We start from the raw sequence: 13,358 nt of genomic DNA on the forward strand, positions 1-13,358 counted from the left end.
AGAGTGCTGGGATTATAGGCATGGGCCACTGCACCTGGCTTTATTCCCAATTTCTAGGTGAAGAAGCTGTGCCTGCACACTGAGAAAATGGCAGCCCTCATGGTAGGAACAGCATCCAGTCCACTAGACGAGCCTGAGTGGAGCTGAGCCCTCTTGCCAAGGGGAGGAGGGGACCAAGGTGCTTGCAGATGGAAGCAGAGCACCCGGCTGCAAATCAAGAGTACCAGGTTCAGGCTGGGTGCATTGGCTCACGCCTGTAATCCCAGCACTCTGGGAGGCTGAAGCGGGCAGATCACGAGGTCGGGAGTTCAAGACCATCCTGGTCAACATGGTGAAATTCTATCTCTACTAAAAAGTACAAAAATTAGCCGGGCATGGTGGTGCACACCTGTAATCCCAGCTACTTGGGACGCTGGGGCAGGAGAATTGTTTGAACCAGGGAGGTGGAGGTTGCAGCGAGCCAAGACCACGCCACTGCACTCCAAGCCTGGGTGACAACAGAGCAAGACCCTGTCTCAGAAAAAAAAAAAAAAAAAAAAAAAGAGTCCCAGGTTCTAGTCCCAGCTCTGCTACAAACTTGTTGGGTGTCCTTGTGTCCCTGGATCTCAAAGGAATGTTATGTCTAAGATTCTAGGAATAAAAAACCAGGATTCCCACGACAGACAGAAGGCTGGGGGTGGGCAATGTCAGAGTTGGGAACCAGTTCTGGGAGAGGACACACTCCGGAACTCCTCCTGAGGAAGGAGTCAAGGGAGCTATTCCTGCAACAGGAAGGCTGGAAGTCAGACCTCAGGCAGGACTGTCAACCAGCCCCACCCTTCTCCTTACCTACTGCCCAGGAGAACAAGGGAACTTCTCCTACAAGAAACAAAGTGCTGGTTTTACAGTTCCCAGGGTGGAGGGGGCCGCACCCAGTTCAGTCTTGTCCCTCTCCACCCTGGACATGGAGTCAGACCTTCCACAATGCCCCTGGACAGAGCCAGGGTGGAAGCGAGAGAGACAGACGTGGGCCCTGCCCACTCACCCCAGCCAGAGACGGACAGGGACAGAGACAGGGCGGGTTTCTGAGTTGAATGGGGGGCCTTTGTTTAGAGCCTGCTCTATTGTTAGCAGCCTGGGAGGAAGAAGCCAGATCAGAGACTGTAGGGACAGCCCAAGGACAGGAAGAAGGAAGACGGGCCCTGGAGAGGGGGTGCAGAGGACCCTTCCCCACGGGGCCCACATCAGGTAAGTGTGAGCAAGTAATACAGCTAGACTGGGTGCACCCCTACCCTTCATTCCTGCCTCCTCCTCTGCACAGCCAACCTAGAGGGCTGGCACCAGGCACCCTAAATCCAAGACTGACCTGGCAGAGTGTGGCCCAGCCCTGACATTAAAAATAGCCCAACCAGAGTTACACCAGGCTCCTTCCCCAGCCAGCACCTGCCAAGGACAGTCAGCAACAGGCACATCTAGGCTGGGTTGCAGGGTACCAAAGTGCCAAGACACCTGGAAATAAGGACAGGAATGGGTTACCCTAGAGGCCATGCTGGAAGCAGGCTCAGAAACACTGCATCTGGGGACAGAGGAGCAGGGCGGAGCAGGGCAGGGCTGGGTGCCCCTGAGGTTCCTTAGGCTAGAGGCCAGCACGCTTTGCAGACACAGGTCCCCAGGCTCAGACAGCGACAGGGTGAGCACAGGGTTCTGAGTGAGGAGAGGGGCTCGATTTCCTTAAGCCTCATTTTCTTATCTGTAAAATGGAGATGATCAAGTGACTTCTTTCATAGCTGTGACTCTGGAAGCCCTCTGTCCACAGGAAAGGCATGCATTCACATACTAGAAGAACAAAGAGATGGCAGAGGAGGCGGAAGCCAGCTGGAACAGTAGTTCATGCCTATAATCCCAGCACTTTGGAAGGCGGAGGTGGGAGGGTCGTTTGAGCCCTGGAGTTCAAGACCAGCCTGGGCAACATAGTAAGACCCTGTCTCTACAAAAAATAAAAATAAATTAGCCGGGCATGGTGGCACGCACCTGCAGTCCCAGCTACTCTGGAAGCTGAAGCGTCACTTGAGCCCAGGTAACTGAGGCTGCAGTGAGCCAAGATCACTCCACTCCAGCCTAGGCAACAGAGCGAGACCGTATCTCAAAAAAGAAAGGTGAGGGGTCTGGGCGTGGTGGCTCACGCCTGTAGTCCCAGCATATTGGGAGGCCGAGGCGGGTGGATCACAAGGTCAGGAGTTTGAGACCATCCTGGCCAAATAGTGAAACCCCATCTCTACTAAAAATACAAAAAATTAGTGAGGCGTGATGGTGGACGCCTGTAATCCCAGCTACTCAGAAGGCTGAGGCAGGTGAATCACTTGAACCTGGGAGGCGGAGGTTGCAGTGAGCCGAGATCGCGCCAATTGCACTCCAGCCGGGGTTACAGTGTGAGACTTGTCTCAAAAAAAAAGAAAAAAAGAAAAAGAAAAAAAGGTGACGGCCGGCACAGAGACCTGCTGGGCAAGGTGGCTGGCAGTCTGCTTGGGGGGACCCTGGCTGCTTTCTCTGACCCCTGAGATGGGGACTAGGTAGGGAGCTGCCTCCCAGGCCCTGGGGAGGTGAAGGAAACATGGCTGAGGAGAAGGGAAGTGGAGCTTCGCTCAGGCCAGGTGGTGACACTGGCTGCCCCAAGGCCGGTCCATGCTGCTTCCTGCAGCCAGGGGCAGCTGCACAGCCAGGCGTGAGCATTCCCCACATAGCAGTCCCAGGGGGAAGCTGGGCTCAGCGGGGTCTCCAGCCCCCACCTTCCCCACTCTGTCCCTGGCTCCCGCTGAGGTCTGGCCCGCAGTTCCAAGCACAGACACAAACAGACTCTAGAAAGTGCATGATGGCTTCCCTTGAGGGCCTGTCTCCCTCTCAGACTGGGGCTGCCCAAGGAGGCCTCTCCCCTCTGGCTGGCAGCTCCAGGAGGGAACCTCCTGCAGACTAGAGGTTCTCTGGCAGACACTGTGGTCTCCATCAGCAAGCTGGTCCATTCCAAGAGGGCAGAACTGAAGCAGGAGCTGTGTCAGAGAAGCTGGTCTTCGGCTTCCGGAGGAAAACCCTCACTTCCAGTCTGGAGGGCAGCCCGGGCTGTGGCCTGAGGATGAGTTGGGGCCTGGGGGAGGCTCAGGCCTGCCGACCCAGCTGCTGTTTATTTTCCTCCTTCTGGGCTCCTTCCCAAAGTAAACAAACCCGGGTGGGAAAATGAAGGGGATTTGTAGGAGAGGGAAATGCCATGGCCAAGTGGCTCGACCCGGGGACCTCTATGCTCCCCTGGAGAGGACTCCAGCTGGAGCTCCATTCCCTGCTGGTGACCCCCGTGGGCAGATTCCCAAACCAGCAGACGACCCCAGACCGAGACTCCTGGGAATGGAAAAACACTTCACCCCACACCAGGAAACAACAACAAAAGGTTGACGTGTGTTGGTGACGCAAAATACACAAGTACTTTCATTGCACTGCCTCCAACCACCACCAGTGGGGCTTGGGCAGCCTGGGGTCCAGGGGCAGCCCACTCCTCAATAACAGCAGGTCGGACCCCAGCTGACTGAGGCCCACTCCCTCGGGTGTGATTCTACAGGGTGTGATTCTGCAAGGATCCCTACATATAACCCTCTCCTGGGAAGATCCATCTGTTTATTGTACAACACAGGCTGGAAAACCAGGATTGGAATAAAAGTTTGGCTAAAATCTGTTACTGTAGGAAGGGTGCAGTGGCTCATCCCTGTAATCCCAGCACTTTAGGAGGTCAAGGCAGGTGAATCCCTTGAGCCCAGGAGTTCCAGAACAGTGTGGGCAACATAGCGAAACTCCATCTCTACAAAAAAATGCAGAAATTAGCCGGGCGTGGTGGCATGTGCCTGTAGTCCCAGCTACTTGGGAGGCTGAGGTAGGAGGATCGCTTGAGCCTGGGAGGAGGAGGTTGCAGTGAGCCGAGATCTGCACTCCAGCCTGGGCAAGAGTGAGACTCCATCTCAAAAAAAAAAAAAAAGTTACTATATACAAAGGATGAGCTCATCAAGATCAAGGCTAAAGAACAAAAGGATGCTAAGAAAAGAGGAAGAGACTTGGCTGGGCGCGGTAGCTCATGCCTATAATCCCAGCACTTTGGGAGGCCAAGGCGGGTGGGTCACAAGGCCTGGAGTTCCAGCCCAGCCTGGCCAACATGGTGAAACCCTGTCTCTGCTAAAAATACAAAAAACTAGCCAGGTGTGGTGGCAGGTGCCTTTAATCCCAGCTACTCAGGAGGCTGAGGCAAGAGAATTGCTTGAAACCAGAAGGCAGAGGTTGCAGTGAGCTGAGATTGTGCCACTGTACTCCAGCCTGGGCAACAAGAGCAAGACTCCATCTCAAAAAAAAATAAAGAAAAAAAGAAAAGAAAAGAGGAAGAGACCTTAATGAAACTTAATGAAAGTTGCCGTTTTGGATTATGGGCAATTTTTTTCTTTTCTCTTAAACTTTTCTAAACTTCCCAATTTTTTTTTACAATGATCAGATGTTACTTTTTTTATTTTCTTTTTCTTTTTTGAGACAAGGTCTCACTCTGTTGCCCACGCTGGAGTACAGTGGCACAACCATGGCTCACTGCAGCCTTCAACTGCTGGGCTCAAGCAATCCTTCCACCTCAGCCTCCCAAGTAGCTAGGACCACAGGCACATACCACCATGCTCTAATTTTTTTTTTTTTTAAGAGATGGGGTCTTGCTGTATTGCACAGGCTGGCAGGCTGGTCTCAAAGTCCTGGCCTCAAGCAATCCTCCTGCCTCAACCTTCAGAGTGGTTGGGATTACAGGGGTAAGCCACTGCCCCAGCCAGATGTTACTTTCTCAATCAAGGGAGAGGAGGAGTCTCCCCTAAATAAGCAGCTTATTGATTGCCAAGCCCCTGTCCCAACTCTGCTCTGGTCCCTGCCACTGTCTTCATAGTAGAGAAAGACACAGAAAGCTGAGCTTCAGCTGGGCATGGTGGCTCATGCCCATAATCCCAGCACTTTGGGAGGCTGAGGTGGAACAAATGCTTGAGCTCAGGAGTCCAAGACCAGCCTGGGCAACATAGCAAGACCCTGTCTCTACACAAAACTTTAAAAATTAGCTGGGCATGGTGGTGCACACTTGTGGACCCAGCTACTTGGGAGGCTGGGCAGGAGGATTGCTTGAGCCCAGAGTTCAAGGATGCAGTGAGCTGTGATCACGTCACTGCACTCTAGCCTAAGGGACAGAGTGAGTCCCTACCTCAAAAAAAGGAAAGAAGGCCGGGCCCAGTGGCTCACGCCTGTAATCCCAGCACTTTGGGAGGCTGAGGTGGGTGGATCACTTGAGCAGGAATTCAAGACCAGCCTGGCCAACATGGTGAAACCCCCGTCTCTACTAAAAATACAAAACTTAACTGGGCATGGTGGTGTGTGCCTGTAGTCCCAGCTACTCAGGAGGATGAGGCAGTAGAATTGTTTGAACCTGGGAGGCAGAGGTTGCAGTGAGCTGAGACTGCATCACTGCACTCCAGCCTGGGAGACAGAACAAGACTCCATCTCAAAAACCAAACCAAAAAAAAGGAAAGAAAAGAGGAGAGGAGAAGAGAGGAGGAAAGAAAGCTGAGTGCTAATAGCGGTGACTCACGCCTGTAATCCCAGCACTTTGGGAGGCTGAGGTGAGTGGATCACCTGAGGTCAGGAGTTCAAGACCAGCCTGACCAATATGGTTGAAACCCTGTCTCTACTACAAATACAAAAATTAGCTGGGCATAGTGGCAGGCGCTTGTAGTCTCAGCTACGCGGGAGGCTGAGACAGGAGAATCACCTGAACCCGGGAGGTGGAGGTTGCAGTGAGCCAAGATTGCGCCACTACACTCCAGTTGGGTGACAGAGTGAGAGACTCGTCTCAAAAAAAAAGAATGAACGAAAGAATGAAAGAAAGAACAAAAGAAAGCAAGAAAGCAAGAAGGCTGAGCTTCCTGCCCTACTGGCCCCAAAGGCCAAGATGCCAGGAGGCTGAGCAAAGGGGAGTGGTCCATGAGCTTTCCCTTCAGGCCTGGCAGAGGAAGTTGCTTCACAATGAGGTATTCCATGTCCCCAGACTCAACCATGTCCCAGGAGAGGCCGCTCAGTGTCACTTTCAGGAACACAAGCCCTGGTGGCCTGCCCAGCCACACTGCTTTTCCTCTTCACAGGGGTCACAGGGCCAGCTCACAGATGGCTTTCCCTCTCACTGTCAGCTCGCTCTTCTCCCAAAAGATACAAAATGAAGAGTCTCCCCAAAGGGCAGCGATTCCTGCCTGGCCTCCCTGCCGGACAGGATGGCCCTCATCAGAGAAGAGTCAATGCTGAGCCTCCACCTCTCTCTCTTACTTCTCAACTCAAGATCTCATCTTTAGCAGGCAGAAAGCCCTTCCTCCTGTCTAGACTGCGTCCCTTCAAGTCCCTTCAGTAAGTGCAGCATGCAGGAGCTCTCATGTCCTCGGGGGAGATGGGAAACTGCAACCTCATCCCCTCTTTGTTGTAGTCAGTGGGATGGGGTTCATTGTTTTCTTCTCTGTCTCAAGTCCCATTAGCCTTCTCCACAATCAATAATCCCCCTGCCTGGGGTCCCCGCCTGCCCTCAGGGGATCCAGAAGCGTGGTAGTGACAGGCTCAGTACTCCGTGGTAGTGACAGGCTCAGTACTCCGACTGCACCATCACATAAAGAGAACCCATTTCCCAGACCCCAAATCCAGGCCCATTCTGGTGTTCGATGTCCAGCTGGCAGAGACGCCAGAACCAGGCAGGTCTGGAGGACAATCTGACACCAGCTCCTCTCTAGAGGGCCAAGGCTCTGGCTGACAGGCAGCACACATGACCCCCACCTCCATCACCAGAAAGGCCCTCTCAGCAGCTGCCTATCTCAGGTCTCTTGGGCTTCAGAGCTGAGGACAGCCAGTTCCCCATCAAGAGCAGCCTGGCAGCACTGCCTGGTCCGCTCCAGCAGGACATCAGCCCAGGCCTAAACTGGACTCTCGTTTCTCGCCACTCCCCACAGGGCAGCACCTTTTATCTTGGCATAGCCCCAGCCCCCAGCAAAGCAGGCAACTCCCACTTCCTACACATGAACAAGCCCAAAACAGCCATGGTTCTACCTAACTCAAGCTAGGAGGCAGCACAGCTTTGACCCCTGCCTCCTCTTTCCCTCTCAACCTTTCCCCAACACTCACCACGCAGCCCTGGCTTGGGGAGAAGCCTCCTCTACCGGAAACTAAAAATCAAGCCACTGGGGAGATTTCAGAGGGCTGGTGGCCAGGACAGGTATCACCCTCACCTACCAAACCTGCCCTGCATTCACCACTCACGCATGTCTTTATGGGCCCGTCTGAATTATCCTCTCCCCCAATCAGGCAAAGGCTCTCGAAAGGGGGTGCAGAAAAATCCTTTCCACTCACACCTGTAATCCCAGCGCTTTGGGAGGCTGAGGCGGGCGGATCTCCTGAGGTCAGGAGTTCGAGACCATCCTGGCCAACATGGTGAAACCCCATCTCCACTAAAAATACAAAAATTAGCCCGGTGTGGTGGTACATACCTGTAATCCCAGCTACTCGGGAGGCTGAAAGAGAAGGATCGCTTGAACCCAGGAGGTGGAGGTTGCAGTGAGCAGAGATCATGCCACTGCACTCCAGCCTGGGTGGCAGAGCGAGACTCCATCTCAAAAAAAAAATCGTTTCCAGAGCTGTATGGGGCAATACAGCAGGATGGGTTCTGGGCTTGGAATCAGAGGACCAAAACGCCAGTCTTGGTGCTGCTTGGGTCTCGCTGTACAACCTTGGGGAAATTACTTAAATTCCTTGAGTTTCAATTTCCTCATCTGTAGAATGGGGAAAATGATACCCGTTTTTTTTTTTTTTTTTTTTTTGAGTCAGGGACTCACTCTGTTGCCCAGGCTGGAATACAGTGACACAGCTCACTGCAGCCTTGTCCTCCCTGGGCTCAGGTAATCCTCCCACTTCAACCCTTCCAGTAGCTGGGACCATAGGCATGCACCACCATGCCCGGCTAATTTTTCTATTTTTTGTAGAGACAGGGTTTCACCATGTTGCCCAGACTGGTCTGGAATTCCTGGGCTCAATCAAGCAATCCGCCCTTGTGGGCCTCCTAATGTGCTGGGATTACAGGTTTGAGCCATCCAGCCTGTTCAGCCATAAGGATTAAGTAAGAATAGTTAATGAAAGTGCTTGGTTTGGGCCAGGTGAGGTGGCTTACGCCTGTAATCCCAGCACTTTGGGAGGCCGAGGCAGGCGAATCACAAGGTCAGTAGATCAAGACCAGCCTGCGCAACATGGTGAAACCCCATCTCTACTAAAAATACAAAAATTAGCCGGGCGTGGTGGCACGCGCCTGTAATCCCAGCTACTCAGGAGGCTGAGGCAGGAGAATCGCTTGAACCTGGGAGGCGGAGGCTGCAGTGAGCCTAGGTGACAGAGCGAGACTCCACCTCAAAAAAAAACAAAAAAAAAAGAAAGTGCTTGGTTTCTGTAAAGTCTGACCTTGATCTTGAGTTACCATTTGTCAAGTACTTACCGGGTAGATAGGTGTTGTATTCCCATTTTGCCAAAGAAGTCACTGAGACTCAGGCAATGTAATGAGAGACAGAGCTGGTTCTCAAACCCAGCTCAGTTCAAGCCCAAAGCCCTGTGCTCAGAACTGCCCCACTGTCCCATCTCTCCAAATAAACAGTCCTTCTGTAGACTAGTCAATTGACCGATCTCATTCTAAGGTGGCTCCAGGAAGGGAAGAAGGTTGGCAGCCCTAGCCCGACCTTTTTCGTTCCTATACACTGCATTCTGAAAGCCTCAGCCCGGGGAGCCCAAAGGTTCCAGAGGGAATGGAGTGGAGCCAGGGTGCAAGGGAGGGGTGGAGTGGGGGTGGGAGGGCTCAAGTCACCCAAGCTGGGGCTTGATCTAGCAAGAAATGACTAATTGGGTCCTACCTTCTCCTCCTCCGCGTCCCCCAGTCCAGTCAGTGGCCAGTTTTCACCAGGCACCTCCTAGTAGTACTTCCTCAGTATTATCTTTTCATCACAGCCACAAACCAGATTAGCTAAACTAATCATTTAGCCAACATAATTACAATGCCTTCCCCTCCTCCACCTTGGCAGGGAGAAGAGGGAAAGCAGGTTATTTTTGCCCAAACTCCGTGCTCCTGTTGCTCCCCAGAGGTGCACCGCCCCCTCCTCCAGCAGAAAAGGATCTGAGTTCCCACACTGACTTCCCCCTAGCCCCGGGCTGAGCGTGATCCCCACCCAGGATAAAGGGGCTGAGTCTGGGCCCCCAGCCTCACTCCCCCATCTACAACAAAGAAAGAAGTGGTAGACTCTTCCCCTCCAAGCACTCTCCATCCCCGCTCCCCGCAATCTTTCTCCCACCCCCGGGACTGAGAGAGAACCCAACTGTGGTATTCTCTCTCTGTTCCCCAAGGAGGCTGGGCTCCAAATCCTGCAAAAAGACCACACTTCAGATTGTTTTTTAAACCGGGGTAGAAAGCCTGGTCAAGATTCCCAATTCCGGAGGGTAGTGGGGGGTCTCAGGAAATTGGGAGCAGGGAAGGCAGGGGCCCGATGCAGCTCTGCCTGAGGGAGTCTAGCACTGAAGAAACCTTCCCCCAAAAAGCCTTCCTCCGGTCTCACTTTCCCTGTCAAATTCTTTCAGGAAAGGGGGTGGGAAAGGTCTGTGCAGGCCTCCAGAAAGCATGCACCTTCATAACTCAGAAATCAAATGGAAGGCAAGTCCCACAGCCTCATGCTCTTTTGCCTCAATTACCAGCCAGCTAAGTAATGTGGGGGATGGGGTAGAGAAAAAAAAAAGACAAGAACAACCACTCCCCCAACCTTCCTCAGTTTGGCCCAGCCCTGCCCCACCCCCATTCCTGGGGAGGGGGCAGAGCTTGAGAGAGAGAGCCACTTACGCAGGCCTCGTCTGAGGGGGTGTGGTGGTCCCCGGAGGCAGGAAGAGAAGGAAGAAGCTGCTTCCCCTCTCAGCACTTTCCACCCCCCACCCCGGCCCCCACCTCGGGCCCCTGGGGCCCAGCGAAGAGGATGAAGGTGGGGGCAGGGAAGACAGGGTCGGAGCGCAGGCACCCGCCCAGGTTCAGCCAGGGGCCGGCTAGGGGAAGGGGCTTTGCACCAAGAAGGACCCCCTAAGCCTAAAGGAAGTTTTGGGCAAGGAGACAGGAAAACCCCCAGATCAAGCTGCTGTGAATACTTCCTCCTGCAAAGTTTGTTTTGGGTGATTTTTCCAACAATAAGAGGTTAGAGAAGAAGACGGGTCCTGTTCCCCTACCAACACTCTAGCAGCCACAGCTCCTGGAAACTGGGCCAGGTGACCCTGAATTCTTCATCCGTGCACAGACCCCACCCCCCAGACCCCAGGGCGAGCCACGGATGCCAGACACACCAGCTGGACACTGGGTCGAGCCCTGCACCCACCACTGTCACTCCATTCCACCTCCGCTGAAGAAGCCAGAGCCCGGCTCCCATCGGAGTGGAGGGAGGCGCCGCAGGTAGTATGGACGAGGCTCTGGGAGTTGGAGGGCAGGGCCTCTGGACTCCGTGCGCTCACCTGCTCGGCAGGTGGGGCCAGCGTCGCTAGGAAAATGTGTGCTCGGCCCCCACAGTTGGGCAAGCTGGGCGCAGACAATAGGGCCCCACCCAGGCCTGGGGGAGTAGGGAGGGAGGGAAAGCGAGGATGACGCGTGGGGTGGGGTGAGAGTGGCCCCAGAGACCAGCGGCAGCAAGTTTCCCAAACGGTAAATTCCTGACTGCAGCGTGAGCCCTGGGACGCAGTCAAAGCAGGGCAAAGTCTCCCCCACCAGCTCACGGCGAGAGTCAGGGACGCGGCGTCCGGCGAGGGGCGCGGGCCCCGGGGGAGGCACGACTCCGGAGGCACCTGTCCGGATCCCTCCCGCCCTGCTCAGATCTCTGGCTCGCGGAGCTCCCAGGCGCGCTCTGCCCAAACCGCGCGACCCCCAGGTCGCCGCGCCCAGGACCCCAGCGCGCCCCCTGCCGCCGGTGCAGGGTGGCGCTCCATGGCACCCGCCCTCACCTGCCCAGAGACGGCAGGGACCGGCCTCGCGGGCGCTCGCCACCCCTTCTCTCCCCAGCGATACCTGCTCCCGATCGCCCGCACCTTAGTATGGGGCCTGGCCGGGCCGGGTCGGGGTCGGGCCGGGGTGGGAGCCGGCGCAGGCAGCGAACTGAGCTCGGCGTGGTCGGGCGGCGGCTGCTCCGGACTCTGGCCAAGGCAGCAACTCAGTAACCGAACAAAAGGCAAAGAGACCTGACAGCCAAGCCACGCCCCTCGCCACCTCGAAGCTCCGCCCCTGGGGGAGACGCCCACCCTCTGGTGCGAGCTCACTGGCTGTCTCGCCTGACTGTCCCGTCGAGGGGCGGAGCCTCACCTCCAGTCCTCTTCCACGGCCGCCTCTGTTTATCCGCTTGCCATTGGCCCCAGGGACTGCCAGTCGGCTCTAGGGATGGACTCTAACTTGAGGTCTCATCCTAACACTGCACCTATTGGCAGATAGAAAGTTACTTCCTCCTGATTGGACAAGGGGCTGTCAGTAAGACTAAGGAAAAAACCAATGGAAGGGATGGGGTGTGTCTTGCCCCACCCTTGCTCTGAGCAGGTGAGACTCATTACTCTCCCCTTCCCCCTACCTGTCCAACAGGTAAGTCAGGGGATACTAAGGGAAGGGACAGACGCCTTCACCGGCCAGCCAACTCAGCGTCAAGCATGATGCTTCTTTGGGCTTATTCATCCTTGCCCCAAAGTAGTAATCACATATTTGTATAGCATTTCATAGGCTTTGTGCTGGGTTGGGATTTTTTCCCCCCAAAGATGGAGTACTCCTGGGATTTAGAATTAGAAGGCCAGGGTTTGTGTTCTCCCACTTAGTATGATCTTAGACAAGTTACTTCACCCTGTTTCTCCTCATCTGTAAACTGGATACATTAGCCGTATCTACCTCACTGGAGTATGTGGGGATTAAATGAAGTCAGGTTTGTGAAAGCACTCAGAAACTGCTAAAGGTTAGAATTTAAATTAATGGTATTTTTGTTTTAATTATTGTGACAGCTCTGAAAAATAGTTAAGATGAGAAAACGACCCTCATTGTAAAGATGAAGAAACCGAGGTTCAGATAAGTCACAAAACTACAAAGTGGCACACCCCAAGCTAGAACCTCCTTCTTCTCATTTGAAGGACCATCAAACCAGCTGTTCCCTTCACGGAAGAGGAGCATAGACATAAAATGTCAAGGCAAAAGGGGAAGGGGCAGAGAAAAGGCACAAACACTGGGAGGAGAGACAGAACAATTAATTGGCACAAAAATACAGTATTGGTGTCAGGAGGCTTTGATGGGCTTGGAAACATCAAGCAGCAGATCTGAAAGAAACCCAGGCATGAAAGAAACGGGGCAGGCCAAGGTGGGTGGATCACCTGAGGTCGGGAGATCAACACCAGCCTGGCCAATATGGTGAAACTCCATATCTACTAAAAATACAAAAAATTAGCTCGGCGTGGTGGCGGGCAACTATAATCCCAGCTGCTTGGGAGACCGAGGCAGGAGAATTGCTTGAACCCGGGAGGCGGAGGCTGCAGTGAGCTGAGATCATGTCACTGCACTCCGGCCTCAGCGTGACAGAGTGAGACTCCATCTCAAACAAAAAGAAAAAGAAAAAAAGAAACTGGGTAGCACATCCCTCCACGATAGGAGAGCCTGGGGTAGAGATCAGAAAGAACTTCTCGGCCAGGTGTGGTGGCTTATGCCTGTAATCCCAGCACTTTGGGAGGCCAAGGTGGGCAGATCACTTGAGGTCAGGAGTTCAAGACCAGTCTGGCCAACATGGTGAAACCTCGTCTCTACTAAAAATACAAAAATTAGCCAGGCATGGTGGTGGGCGCCTGTAATCCCAACACTTTGAGAGGCTGAGGCAGGTGGATCACCTGAGGTTGGGAGTTCAAGACCGGACTGGCCAACATGGTGAAACCCCGTCTCTACTAAAACTACAAAAAATAGCCGGCATGGCAGCGGGCACCTGTAATCCCAGCTACTCAGGAGGCTGAGGCAGAAGAATCACTTGAACCTGGGAGGCGGAGGTTGCAGTGAGCTGAGATCATGCCATTGCACTCCAGCCTGGGCGACGGAGTGAGACTCTGTCTCAAAAACATAAAAAGAACTTTTCACAGGCAGCTTAAGAAGACAAGGGCACTTCCTTTCTGTGGTTGATGACATGAATGCTGGTCGTGGTTGTATGGTGTGCCAAGGGCCCTACAAACATTCCTTCATTCAGCACTTGAGTATTCAGTGTCAACTCTATGTTAGGCACTGGTGAACACAG

General features: G+C 54.0%; 1 protein-coding gene across 3 annotated transcripts in view; it reads right to left on the reverse strand.

The window, feature by feature from the left end:
- The window catches only part of JUP (junction plakoglobin), a 32,725-nt gene extending 21,018 nt beyond the window's left edge, over positions 1-11,707 (reverse strand). The window contains exon 1 of one of the 3 annotated variants that reach the window (XM_009190620.3): positions 11,146-11,707. The gene's annotated coding sequence lies outside the window, so the exon portion shown is untranslated. Of the gene's footprint in view, positions 1-11,061 lie in introns of all 3 variants that reach the window. The other 2 variants (XM_003912985.5, XM_009190621.3) reach the window with 2 other exon arrangements.
- Positions 11,708-13,358: the final 1,651 nt, after the last annotated feature.

Source organism: Papio anubis, chromosome 17 (genome assembly GCF_008728515.1).
Source record: "Papio anubis isolate 15944 chromosome 17, Panubis1.0, whole genome shotgun sequence".
Taxonomy (NCBI): Eukaryota; Metazoa; Chordata; class Mammalia; order Primates; family Cercopithecidae; genus Papio; species Papio anubis.